Source organism: Bos indicus x Bos taurus, chromosome 13, assembly GCF_003369695.1.
Source record: "Bos indicus x Bos taurus breed Angus x Brahman F1 hybrid chromosome 13, Bos_hybrid_MaternalHap_v2.0, whole genome shotgun sequence".
Lineage (NCBI taxonomy): Eukaryota > Metazoa > Chordata > Mammalia > Artiodactyla > Bovidae > Bos > Bos indicus x Bos taurus.
Window position 1 is genome coordinate 70000204 of NC_040088.1, and position 14017 is coordinate 70014220.

Sequence of the window (14017 nt, forward strand, 5' to 3'; positions counted from 1 at the left end):
AGGGAATTACATGCAAATGCTTCAAACAGAAAAAGCTGAATACCTTTCCACTGATGATTTTTAGTTGTCAGGACAAGTGAGACCCAAACAGCAGACAGAATGGTCCCAGCATGCTTGTTGCCTTTTTTTGTTTGCACAGTAGCTGTCAATTTCAGCCTTGCAGGTAGGGGAACCCAGCGGGAGGCAGGGGCGGGACCCAACCACGCAGGCTGAACTGAGAGCAAATTTAAATTACTGAGCCTTTTTTTTCCTTTTTTATTTTTCTACTCTGCGACAAACTGAAAAGATTCCAGCACGCTAATTTAACCACCCTGCTTCTTCTTTGCCTTTTTTTTTTTTTTTTTGTCTCCCTGCTTCCAGGATAATTAAAAGAGAAACCTGTAAAGGCAACATTCCTGTGACCGAGTTGGTGCTGCTACGTGCTGGTAAGAAAACACATTTAATTTTTTTTAATTCTTTTTTTTTTTTTTTTTTTGCTTTTCATTTTTTAAAAAGAAAAAATAAAAAGAACTGAAGGCTTTGTCTGTCTAATGCAGTCATAAGCGTGGCTTCCCTGCCGTGAGGGGTTAGCATGTAATGAAAAGGTGTAATTGCCTGATATGTGACCTTCGCGTCATACTTAAAATGGGTAATAACCGCATCCCTATGTACCCTGATGATGCTTCTCTCTGGGAATTGATGAGTCGCCCAGTTGCAACAGGGCTAAGACTGTCGCACTATGGCAATGAGTCGTTGATCGTTTAAGGTTGGCGTTTCAGTGTCCTGTCAGGGAGAATTCTTGACTTCTCCAAGTTACTAGCTTCTGCAAAGTGTCATGGGTTTTAATAGGTGCCTTACAGACCATAAATGTTTTATTATTTACTCGCCAAACAGGAAGTACAATGATGAAACTTTTTTTTTAAAGTAACACTGTAATTATCCTAGACTTCCTTAGTCCGGATAATGAAACAGCCTAAAGTGAGTTCTGAGCAGTGTTATTTTAATCTCTTTCATCTACAACTCGTCAGGAGTTCATTAGACAGTCAGCTGTGGACAGCCTAGATCATCAGGGGACCTTGAACTTGAGATGCCAACTTTATTCTTTAAAAGGACAAATTTTAATTCAGCCCAATTAAATTCAACAAGTATTTCTTTATACCCTGCCTGGGGCTGGTACTGAGAGTGTTCTTGCCTGTTTTCTGGTATGGGGGGATAGAAGATTGAACCTAAATAATGTGAGTTTTCAGCAATTGGGTCTTCATTCTGCTGTTGGGATTGATCAGATCAGTTAAGACACATTTCAAAATGCATGATTGTTGACTCAAAGTTCCCAAGCTTACGTCTCTTATAATCAGTGTACTTCTGTTCCTCCTACGCATGTAAATTTTGTTTACATCAATTTGCAACTCTGGTCAGTACATTTTAGACTTCATTTTAATAGTATAAAGAAAGAAGAAAACATAGAAATCTTATCTGTCTTGCAAACTATGTCATTCGTGCATACATCCATGGGGCAAACTTAGAGCTTTGAGCTAGCTCAGGTGCTAGCTTCAGAAGCCAGAATACTCAAGGAAAGGTTGAAGCTGGTCAGGAATGTCCTTGGATTTGGGTCAAGAAACTTAGGAAATATTCTCTTTTATTGCCTTAAAAAAAACATATAAAATATCAAGGGATATATTTGTCTGTTCTTCATGGTTGTTTGTAAACTGTGGTAGTTTTTGTTTTTATACTTTTTATTTTTAAGAGATAATTAAACATGCAGTAGGGAGATCTTTAAAAAGAGGATGTAGTTACCAAATGTCCATTAAGAACTTTTTCAAAGAAAAACATCTCTTGTGAAAGCTTGAAGACTGTGTGCCATTTGCATCTGGAAGAGAACGTGGCATTCTGTACACTGGTAACATTCTGTCCCTAGTCTCTGTAGCTTTTCTAATTGTGTCATTTCCACATTTAACAGCTCTGAACCGTGCCACCCCATGAGTCCTCACCGATGCCCCCCAGATCACTTGAAATGTCTAAAAAGACCTTGGAACATTAGAAAATGTCAATTGTTAGAATAATTTCTGCCTCTTACAACAAGAGAAAATACTATGGATTTAATAGTTCATTTTTAAAATCTGTTTTTATCCACCAGTAACTGTCTATTAGGAACATTTCAGTTATAATTGGAATAAATTGTTGCTCGGTAACAAGCAACTAACTCTGAAGCTACTTTCCATAGAAATCAGTGACTGGAAATAGCTACAAAGAGCTATACGCAAGTTAAACCGCAGCACTTGCATTTCTTAATTTTCTAAGAAAATACTCGTTTTTTAGTAGTTTTACTATTCTACTAAATTCTTGAAATTTTTAAAATCAAGGTACCTCTTCTATGAAAATTTCTAACTGATCAAAATCCCCGATATGAAAAATAAAGGCCAGAAGACCTTTGAAAAAATTTTTCTTCTTGATTCAAAATAAGGAACGATAAGCACAACCTCTCAGTCTATGAGCATTAACAAGATTCTGGGCTAGCAATACCATTATATGTGAAGAACTGCTATCATCTCTTGCAGAACGTAATGTAAAATTATGGGTTTCATTGTAGGACTCTGTCATTTGAACTAGTAATCAGTCCATAATTCTATAGATTGCTGCAGTTAAAATGATGCTTCCCTCCATTAATGCAATATTGAATAACACTGAAATTACTTTAGTTAGAGTTCTACCCTATCCATTTTTTTTCCAAGAGAAACAGAGCCAGTAATAACCCTCAATCCGGATATCTAACCATACACAATATAAGAATGTCTTTTCTTCTTCCCTGGCTGAAGTGATATAACATTACAATTTCAAGAGAAAAATTCTTCAACAGTGTTTTCTGCTGTAGCTAAATTTCCCATTTAGCTCTTGTGGCGATTGGAAATAGTTCTCACCTTATAATTGTGCAGGCGTTGAAACAAATTACCTTATGGAGAGGGCAAACGCTGTTATTGACACACAGACATTTGAACAGATAAAATTACATATGATGCTAGAATGAAAATGTCCAGCCCACATAAAAGTATAAGTAATACTTTCTGAAAATATGACATTTGCTTAATTCATTATAAATATTTAGTGAGTATGAACAATGTTAGAATATATGGGAAATTGAATAATGACAAAGCCATATCATGGTCATGCAGGGAATTACAAAGTAGTAGAAGTTTAACTGGTGTTTAAAAAAAAAAAAAAAGATGTAATTTGAGCAATTAGCCTACAACCAACTTAACATCGTGTTAGGTTCTTGAGAACAAGGAAAATTATAACTTATTGTTTCTGACCTTTTGGAACCATTATATTCTTCGTGTCCCACTTTTGCTTCAGTTCATCTTCTATAATCACATATGTTTTCCATGTCTCGTGTTTTTAGAAGATTATTATTATACATATAGTTTATATCTGTATTTTTTCCACTATATAAGAAAGCAAGCAAGAAGCAGTAAACTGGGTATCAGGAGATAGCCATTCCAAACCCTAAATACCCACTGATTTTGTTACTGAATCTTGTTGGGCCTCTGTCTCCACATCGTTACAGAGAGGAAGTGGCCTCACCCAACAGGAGACATCTTTCAGTTCCACCAAGGTGAAGACGGGTAACTTCTAAGGCAGAGAAAAAGGGATGCCAGTTACGGACCACAATGGCCCAGCTTTTTAAACAAAGTGCAAGAGAATCATCACCAATGAGTAAGCTACAAGGCCTAGCCTCTGTGGTTGGGCTGAGTCGATGTGTGCTTATGCCAACCCCTTGATTTCATTCTGTGTACTCTCTTCACTGACACAGTGATGCCCGCAGGACTAGAGAGAAACGTTTCAACAGAACAGCAAGTGTATATAAAAACCACTGTTCCACCACCTACTGAAATGATTCCTACATGGTTCCCAAGAAAATAAAGAGAATATCTCTCTCCTTAAAACTAAAATATAGAGCAATCCTTTTCTTAAAGACATAAAAAATTATTATGTTTATACTAGTACTTTTGCCTGGAAAATCCCATGGACGGAGGAGCCTGGTAGGCTGCAGTCCATGGGGTCGCTAAGAGTCAGGCACGACTGAGCGACTTCACTTTCACTTTTCACTTTCATGCACTGGAGAAGGAAATGGCAACCCACTCCAGTGTTCTTGCCTGGAGAATCCCAGGGATGGGGGAGCCTGGTGGGCTGCCATCTATGGGGTCACACAGAGTCGGACACGACTGAGGTGACTTAGCAGCAGCAGCAGTATCCATCCTAATAACACTTTAGTCATGAAATAATTTTTGAAAAAGTCATAGTTTACAACCTATACATTAATAATAGAAAATATATGGGTAAAATTGGAATATTTTTTAAAGCCCGTTTCTTAAATATCCATCTTATACTTCTTGCATAAATATATAAATGCTTAGGCATACTAAATCTCATAAGCCTTTGTTTTCTCCATGCCTCCTTGGTTTCCTATTGTTTGTATAAAAAGAAGATGAAAAAAATACTTTGGATGTATACATATTAGAAACTAGTTTAATTTTTTTTTTCTTTATTCCCATCCGACTATGAATTAATCTTTTAGAAACTCGAGTTTGGAAGGAGATAAAAAGAAATTGAGTTGCTCTTAGATTATTTCTATTGGAAGAGTAGCAAGAGAAAAGGACGTGTAAGTTCTTATTTCATTCAAAATTTGTTCTTAAAGGCATTGATATACCCTTATTAAAGAAAGAGATATGGTTCCCATCCTCAAGAAGCTCAAAATATAAGATGTTTTGAAACAAATGATCATAAAATGTATCCTTACAAGTGGTTTTAAACATTATGAAATTTGTTTCAAGTGCTCCCATAGAAACTAGGGAGCAGACAAGTAAGATTGGTGGGTTCCAGAAAAAACTGTTCTAACCCAAAGAGAGACTAACTCTTTCTAAAGTGAAAAAATATACTTTTTTTCTATTTCTTCCTGTCTTTGGGTAGTGGAATTAAGGAAGTTCTTTGCTTACCTGGAATTTTGTAATAACTTCCTGACTGGTCCCATGCTTCTACCCCAGTCTTCTTAACACAGCAGCCTGAGTGGTCCATTAGAGATGAGGGCTGTGTTGTATCACTCCTGTGTCCAAAGCACTGCAGTAAAGATACCTTGGAAACTGATAATAGCGGTTGTGTCCAGGACAGGAACACACGGGTGGGAGAAAGGGCACAGGGTGAGAGAAAGGCTTACATGGACTATGTAGCCTTTTGTACTTTACAAGTTTTCATGTCATCTACACATTTTACTCATCTGATTTTTTAATTTTTTATTTTTAATTGGAGGATAATTGCTTTACAAACTGATTTTAATTGTCACTTTTAGAAAAATCTCTTCATGTTTCCCTTCTCATTCAAAGAAGTCAATTCCTTATAAGATTATACTAGGGTGAGCATGTAATTTTTCACTTTAACCTGAACACTTTTGGTAGTAAAAGGTGGTAATGTACAAATCTATCATGGCATGAGAATAAAATAGAGCTGTCCAGGGCCAACAAGCATCTACCTAACCCCCACATCCTGCTGGCTCTCCCATCATCTCCTTTTGCCCAGTGTACTTCAAGTACATTCATGGACTTATACACAGAGCACACCACATATGCTCTTACCTCAGGATCTTTGAACTTGCTTTTCTCTAGGTCTAAGTTGGAGAAGGCAGTGGCACCCCACTCCAGTACTCTTGCCTGGAAAATCCCATGGACGGAGGAGCCTGGTAGGCTGCAGTCCATGGGGTCGCAAAGAGTTGAACACAACTGAGCGACTTCACTTTCGCTTTTCACTTTCACGTATTGGAGAAGGAAATGGCAACCCTCTCCAGTGTTCTTGCCTGGAGAATCCCAGGGATGGGGGAGCCTGGTGGGCTGCCGTCTATGGGGTCGCACAGAGTCGGACACGACTGAAGCAACTTAGCAGCAGCAGCAGCAGCAGGTCTAAGTTATTCTCACAAATGTCTTTATCAGATACTTGCTCACTTCATGTTTTGCCCAAATGTCACCCTGTCTTATGACCCTATTATAAATACAACTCATCCTCACCTTCCCTGTCCTCCTTCACTGCTTTGTTTTTCTCCATAGGATATATCACCACCTACTATAGAGTATAGTCTACTTTGTAATTTGTTCATTGTTAGACTCTCTCCATTAAAATAAATATTTTATAAATGCAGACATTCTATTCTGTTTATTGCTGGCATCTAGATATACCCGGCACATAGCATGCACTCAATAAATATTTGTTTAATGAATGTTGAATGTTATCAAAAATGTCAAGATCATCCTAATCAGTAGACTTAGGCTGAGTTCCAGACTGAGTTTCAGAAGCTGGGTCTGAGTGCAGAAGTGTAGGATAGTGGCTCAGAGATGTGGGGAACACAGTCAGGGAGGCTCAGAAAGACAGATTGAGAAACAGATAAGGTCAAAAACTGAAATAGAAGAGCCAAATAAGTATCAAGTTCAAGGGTGCAGATGAAGACACAAAGACAGGTAGAAACATAAGACATAACAGAGGTGACATGAGGCAACAAGTAAGTTTCATAAGACAGATGGCACATGTGGGCAGTACTTGATTTCTACATGTGTGTAGAATTTATTGGACTGTGGATCAGATCATCAGGAATCATTTATGTATTTCTGTACACTGTACATGAGGCTTTGTTCGAATCTCCAGAGGACTTTCCTAAGGAACATCTGTAGTTGACTTGAACAGGAATGAACTGATCGGATAAGTGACAGTCATAGAAAAGAAAGCCAAGTTTGAAGGAGTTGGGAACCACTGTCCTAAAGTTGTTTTTATAACCACAACACTCAGTCTGACACTTTCTGTGTACTTTTTAAGTAGCCCTTGAGTAGTATGAAGAACATACCTGAGAATCTACCAGTTATACTATGATGGAAGCAGGCCACAGAGAAACTCATGAAACAAGTTCTTTTGTTCAATTTTGTTTGATGGGGCCATGCTGCTGCTAAGTCACTTCAGTCGTGTCCGACTCTGTGCGACCTCATAGATGGCAGCCCACCAGGCTCTCCCGTCCCTGGGATTCTCCAGGCAAGAACACTGGAGTGGGTTGCCATTTCCTTCTCCAATGCATGAAAGTGAAAAGTGAATATGAAGTTGCTCAGTCATGTCTGACTTTTAGCGACCCCATGGACTGCAGCCTACTAGGCTCCTCCATCCATGGGATTTTCCAAGCAAGAGTACTGGAGTAGGGTGCCATATTTGTATATTAAAACAGTCCTGTGTTCTGCAGATGACATTATAAGGAGATAATGCTCTCTGAACATTCATCTTTTTAAAGGTTATTATAAAAAATTAAGGTGAGATAGCATTCTTTTCTGGCAAGGAGATAATTTGCAGGTAAATGATTCTCTGAGTATTTTTATCACACTACGCGTATTATCTAGAAGAGTAATGTACGTGAGGAATTGGGGGGGTGAATCCCCAAAATTCTGGCCTCACTTTAAAAGATATTTGGTAGGTATTTCAATCAACTGAATTGATACGTAATTTGCATACAGTAAAATGGATCCATATTAAGTGTACAATTTGATGTGGTTCAGCAGGCAAAGAATCCGCCTGCAGTGCAGGAAACACAGATTCAATTCCTGGGTTAGGACGATCCCCTGGAGGAGGAGATAGCAACCCATTCCAGTATTCTTGCCTGGGAAATCCCATGGACAGAGGAGCCTGGCGGGCTACAGTCTAAAGGGTCACAAAGAGTCGGACACGACTGAACAACTAAACATACACACACACCGATGTGTGCACTGTGGAGCCACCATAACAATTAAGATATAGAACATTCCAGCCACATAAAAGTTTTCTATGTCCATTTGCATCAGCCCTGTCCTCCACACCTAACCTTTAGGCCACCACTGATTTGCTTTCTGTCACTAGAGATTATCTGCATTTTATTAAGTTTTATAAGTGGAATCATAGAGTGTGTCCTCTTGTGTCTGGCTTCTTTCATTCAGCATCATGCCTTTGAGATCCATACATATCGTTACATAGATTTTTAATTGGTGAGTGGCATTCCATTATACCAATATCTGACATTTTGCTCATTCATTCCTCTGTTGATGGACATGTGGGTAGTTTCCATCGGGAAGCTGTTATAAACAAAGCTCATGAGCGTCCATGTACAAGTGTTTATGCTCTGTGGCACGTAGGATCTTCTCAGATCAGGGATTGAACCCATGCCTCCTGCATTGGCAGACGGCTTCTTTGCCACTGGATCACCAGGGAAGTCCTCTTTCTGTATTTTCAATGGCGTCTTTCAAAAAGCGTCATTTTAAAATTTGAATTAATCCAATTTAAACATACCATACAACCAATGTATCAGTTTTTTTTTTCTTTTATAGTTATACTTTTTGTGTTCTAAGAAATCCTTAATTGTTAGAAGATGACAAAGATTTTTCTTCTGTGTTTTCCTCTATATCTTCTATAATTGTACTTTTTATGTATAGATCTCTTATTCATCTCTATTTTTATGTTTGATATGAGGTAAAAATCAAGGTCTTTTTTTAGTATATAGATACCCAATTGCTCTAGCACCATTACTGAGAAACTTACTCTGTTTGCCTTTTAATTACCTTGGACTATTTGTCAAAAATCAGTTGACCTCATATGTGTTAAAATAGGTAATATAATTACTCCAACTTCCTCTTTCTCAAAATTGTTTTGTTTTTTCCTCAGTCGTTACCATTTTCACATGAATTTTAGAAGTAGCTTATAAAATTTGTCCCCAAATAAAATTCCTGCTGAAAATTTTATTGCATTTGCATTGAATATATTGTTCAATTTGTAGAACTGACATTTCAAGTACACTGATTCTTCCATCCATGAATATTAATTTAGTTGTGTTCCATTAATTTAGTTGTTCTTTAGTTTGAGCAAAGATTATAGTTTTGAGCATACAAGTATTTTTCTAGTTTATTAAAATTATCCCTAACCCTAAGTATATAATACTTTTGAATACTATTAAAGTGGAATTATATTTCACTTTTAAACTTCTGTTGCTTTCATATATATATATATATATATATATACACACACACACACACACACATATATACATACACTACTGCTGTTTGTATTGTGACCTTCTATACTGCTATCTTCACAAATTTACTTTTAGTTCTAGTGGTTTTAGCAGATTTTTCTCACTTTCTGTTTATCCAAAAATGTTTTAATTTCATTTTTATTTTTTAAGATAACTTCATTAAATATGGAATTTATTATTGACAACCTTGTATTTGTTTCAACACTTTCATTGTATCATTGCAATATCTTTTGGCCTCCACAGTTCCTTAGAGGGGGCTATAAACTATATTTTATTCTGCCATCTCCAATCTACTGTTGAGCATATCTAGTCAATTTTTTAAATTTATCAAATTTTTAAGTTGTCAGATTTCTATTTTTCTGTGGATGCGTCTCTTTTGAGACTTTCTTGTTTTTCACTCATTGATATTATACTTTATTTAATTCTTTGAACATATTTTGTAAATTTCTGCTTTAAAGTTTTCATTTGCTAAATTCAACCTTTGGGACCATTGGGAGTCAGTTTCTACTGATTGTCTTTCTTCCTGTTTATGAGTCACACTTTGCTCTGTCTTTGCATGTCTAGTAATTTTTGGTTGTAAATTGAATATTTAAGATAACACATTGCTGTGACAGTGAATTCTGTAGTGTTCTGGAAATTGCTTTTTTTCCCCCAGTGTTCAGTTAATCCACTTGGACATGAACTGCAACATTTGCTTCCTCTGTAGTATTTAGCTACTGGTATCTCTGGTCGGTTCTTATACCCTCCCAATGCTACTTTACTAGCTTGACCTCCTGGAGGTCTCCCCTGGGCCTGTGTAATTTGGCAACTAGGGACTTTGGCAAAGATTTTACTCATATTTGGGGGCTTACCCTTTCTATGGTTTCTTTGCTTCTAGGAATTTCCTTCTAAATCTAGCTTCCATGGCATAGCCTTAGCATCTCTCTTCTGACACTTTAAATCCCTGAGGCTACAGCTTTCTCCTGGCTATGTTTTATATAACTGGAAAATGTATTCAACTTTAAAAGCAGCAAAAGCATATATTTGGGGCCATGCATCTTTCATCTCTCAGTAGTAGATTCCTCTTTGACCTCTTCTTGTTTTATTGTCAGGCCCTATAGAATTTCTTTTCACCATGCATAGTTTATCTGTCAGCCAGACACTATGGATTTTTGGTTTCATTTCTCTACAATTAACCTGCTCTCAGCACTTTATCTTTACATTTCCAGTGTTGAACTCTGATCTCTGCAAACATTTGCTGACAAGGCTGTGTTTTTCCACAGCCATTTTCTTCCACAATAGCCATGAGGATTGGGAAACCCCTTACATTGCTTACCTTTTATAATTATGAGTTGGTTTTTTCTTCCCCCCAAGAATAAACAGTCTCTAGTTTTTGTATACTTACAGACACATTCCAGTATCAATGAACTATTAAAGTCTTTTTATGTGTATCCAGTCGTTATGATTTTATCTGGAAAGGGTTTGCATAACTACTTAACTCCCCTGCCATAATTATAAACTCTTTTTATAAGCATATTGATATATTTTCTGTGTCTCAAATAACAGGGACTACAGTATTTAAAAAATAAGAAATAAACTAATCCAAAGAGTAAGCTCTTTGGCTTTTTCATATATATCAGTTTTAAACCTGCACTACAGTCATTACATTCTCTCATTAAATGGCTAATACATTCACATCTCACTCAGTTTAAGAATTGGCAGCATTGAATCTTATTAAAAAGGGTATAAATGAACAGCATTTTATGGGATTTTTTTTTTCTACTTTAGAACAAACTAACAAGATTCCAACCCACTAATCTAACAACTTCAAGGTCTTATTGTAGCTATGAGGCTTTAAGTGATGGTAATAAGTGTGTTAGCTCCACGTGGAAGATAGACGATTAGGTCATCAGTTATTTATTCTCAGGCTTCATTTCAGTTCAGTCAGTCAGTTGTGTCCAACTCTTTGTGACCCCATGGACTGCAGCATGCCAGACTTCCCTGTCCATCACAAACTCCTGGAGTTTATTCAAACTCATGTCCATTGAGGCAGTGATGCCATCCACCTATCTCACCCTCTGTCGTCTCCTTTTCTTCCCACCTTCAATCTTTCCCAGCATCAAGGTCTTTTCAAATGAGTCAGCTCTTCACATCAGGTGGCCAAAGTATTGGAGTTTCAGCTTCAGTATCAGTCCTTCCAAAAAATATTCAGGACTGATTTCCTTCAGGATGGACTGGTTTAATCTCCTTGCAGTCCAAGGGACTCCCAAGAGCCTTCTCCAACACCACAGTTCAAAAGCATCAATTCTTCAGCACTCAGCTTTCTTTACAGTCCAACTCTCACATCCATACATGACTACTGGAAAAACCATAGCTTTGACTAGACAGACCTTTGTTGGCAAAGTAATGTCTCTGCTTTTTAATATGCTATCTAGGCTGGTCATAACTTTTCTTCCAAGGAGTAAGTGTCTTTTAATTTCATGGCTGCAGTCACCATCTGCAGTGATTTTGGAGCCCAAAATTACAAAGTCTGTCACTGTTTCCACTGTCTCCCCATCTATATGCCATGAAGTGATGGGACAAGATGTCATGATCTTAGTTTTCTGAATGTTGAGTTTTAGGCCAGATTTTTCACTCTCCTCTTTCACTTTCATCAAAAGGCTCTTTAGTTCTTTTCGGCTTTCTGCCATAAGGGTGGTGTCATCTGCATATCTGAGGTTATTGATATTTCTTCCAGCAATCTTGATTCCAGCTTGTGCTTCATCCAGCCCAGCGGAAGGATGACACACAAATCTGGACCTTTAACACTACTTATCAGAAGAAAGCCAATACCACCAAAAGAAACTGGGCAATCTCAGTATCAATTTGTTAATACTCTCCCCAAAATGAATGCTATTTACAGTGAAAATTGACAGATACACATAAAAGAATATGCTTTGGTGAGAACAAGGAGTTCACGTGTATCTGTGAAGATATGTATTAAAGTGGAGATCCTTGCCATTGCACTGTGGGATGCTATTGTGGCTTGTATTGTGTCTCCCCACAAAAGAGTAATATTGATGTTTCGACCCTCAGCACCTCACAATGTGACCTTAGCAGAAAAAGAACCATTACAGATGAAATTGGTAAAGTTATGATGAGATCATTCTGGCATAAAGTGGGCCCCCAGTCCAGTATGACTGGTGTCCATAAAAACATAGTCATATGATGACAGAGACACACAGATACAATGCCCTGTGATAGCCAAACCAAAGATTAGATTTCTGTAGCTGCAACCCAAGGAACATCAAAGATGCTGGTGAGGCACCAGAAGCCGGAAGGAGGCAGGAAAGAATTCTGTTATAAGATTCAGAAGGAACATGGCTCTGCTAACACTTTGATTTTGAACATTTAGCCTCCAGAACTGTGAGGCAATAAATTTCTGTTGTTTTAAGCCACTCAGTTTGTGGTACTTTTTAAAGACAACCCTAGGAAACTAATGAAAGTGCCATTGCTAGATACGTAATTTGAAAATTTTAGTAAAGATAGTTTTCTTTTTTTAAATTTTATTTTATTTTTAAACTTTACATAATTGTAGCCAAATATCAAAATGATTTCTAAGGAAAAATCTTAAGAATGACATCTTGGTAAGGATGGCATTGTATGTTGAAGAGATGTTTGGTTGTTCCTGATGCTCTTAAGGCTTTTCTTAATGCAATGGTTATATGTCTATGTTTATTCATCATATTTGCCATATTGCTCAAGGGGAATAACCATTAAGTCATTGAAGGGAAAACTGAGATTCCTTATGCCAAATTATTTGTGCAGAGTCACAAACTAAGCTCTAGGAGAGCAGGAAAAAAAATAGAGAGAGAGAGAAGCATGTCAGTTTCTACTCCCAGTTTGTCCTCTAACCTGTATCTGGTTCATTCATATTAAATATCTGATATTTAATATTAACTTTTAATTATTAAAGAAGTCAACATCTAAAACAGAAAGAGTTTGAACTCAGAAAAACTAGAAACTATAACTTAAATGCAAATTTTTTGGGTGCTGTTTTTAATTTTATAACAGTGCTATTTTCTGCAAGATTATCAAGGAAGAGCTCTCTGGGGGAGGTACCAGATTCTAGAGTGATGTGAAAGAAGAAGGTGTAGGAAATTGAGGGTAATAGTATCCAAGGGCGAAAGGAAAAACAGCATATAAAAAAGCACTGTAGCAAGGACTAGTGTGAAAGAGTGAGCTATCAGCATGACTAGAGAAGAGCAGCAATGAAAAGAATAGTAGGAAAGAAGAGAGGTCATACCCTGTGGACAGAGGTTGACGAAGTTTTTCTGTAAATTTCTAGATGTGAACATTTTAGGCTCTGTGGGCCATAATATGTAGGTAACAACTCAACTCTGTGTTGTGGAATCAATGAAAGCAACTATAGACAGTATGTAACTAAATCAACATGACTGTTCCAATAAAACTTTATTTGTGGACCCTGAAATTTGAATTATATATAATATTCATGTGGCATCCATTAAAAAATATAAAAGCCACGGGTGCAACAAAAGCAACAGTTTGCCACCGCCTACTCTGGGGCGTTGTGAGACATGGTGAAGGCTTGTGTGAGAAATTCTCTGTGTGAGAGGAAGTCATCAGGAGGGCTTTGAACTGAGGAGTGACAAGATTTGACTATTAATTTCAACGGATCGTTGTGGCTACTCTGTGGAGAGTGGGCTGTTGGCTGAAAACTCGTGGCGGAAGGAGAACAGTTGGACTAGTCCTCTAAGAGAGGATGAGACCAGGACTAGGATGTTAGCTGTGGAAGTGATGAGAAGGGGGCAGCCTTACGACGTGATTCATAAGAAGATCTGACAGATTTCTCTGATGGACTGGGAATGTTGTCCCTAACATAGAGGTCTGTAGAAAAGATAGAGAAGAGGATTGACAAGATTTCAGGGTCAGAGTCTCCAAAATAGTGTTACAAAAATAGTTCAGGAGCTTTCATAGAGGAAAGGATCA

General features: G+C 37.5%; 1 protein-coding gene across 1 annotated transcript in view; it reads left to right on the forward strand.

The window, feature by feature from the left end:
* Positions 1-358: 358 nt before the first annotated feature.
* Positions 359-14017, forward strand: part of CELF2 (CUGBP Elav-like family member 2) — an 884302-nt gene continuing 870643 nt past the window's right edge. Inside the window, exon 1 of the mRNA XM_027560192.1 lies at positions 359-425. The gene's annotated coding sequence lies outside the window, so the exon portion shown is untranslated. The remainder of the gene's footprint in view (positions 426-14017) is intronic.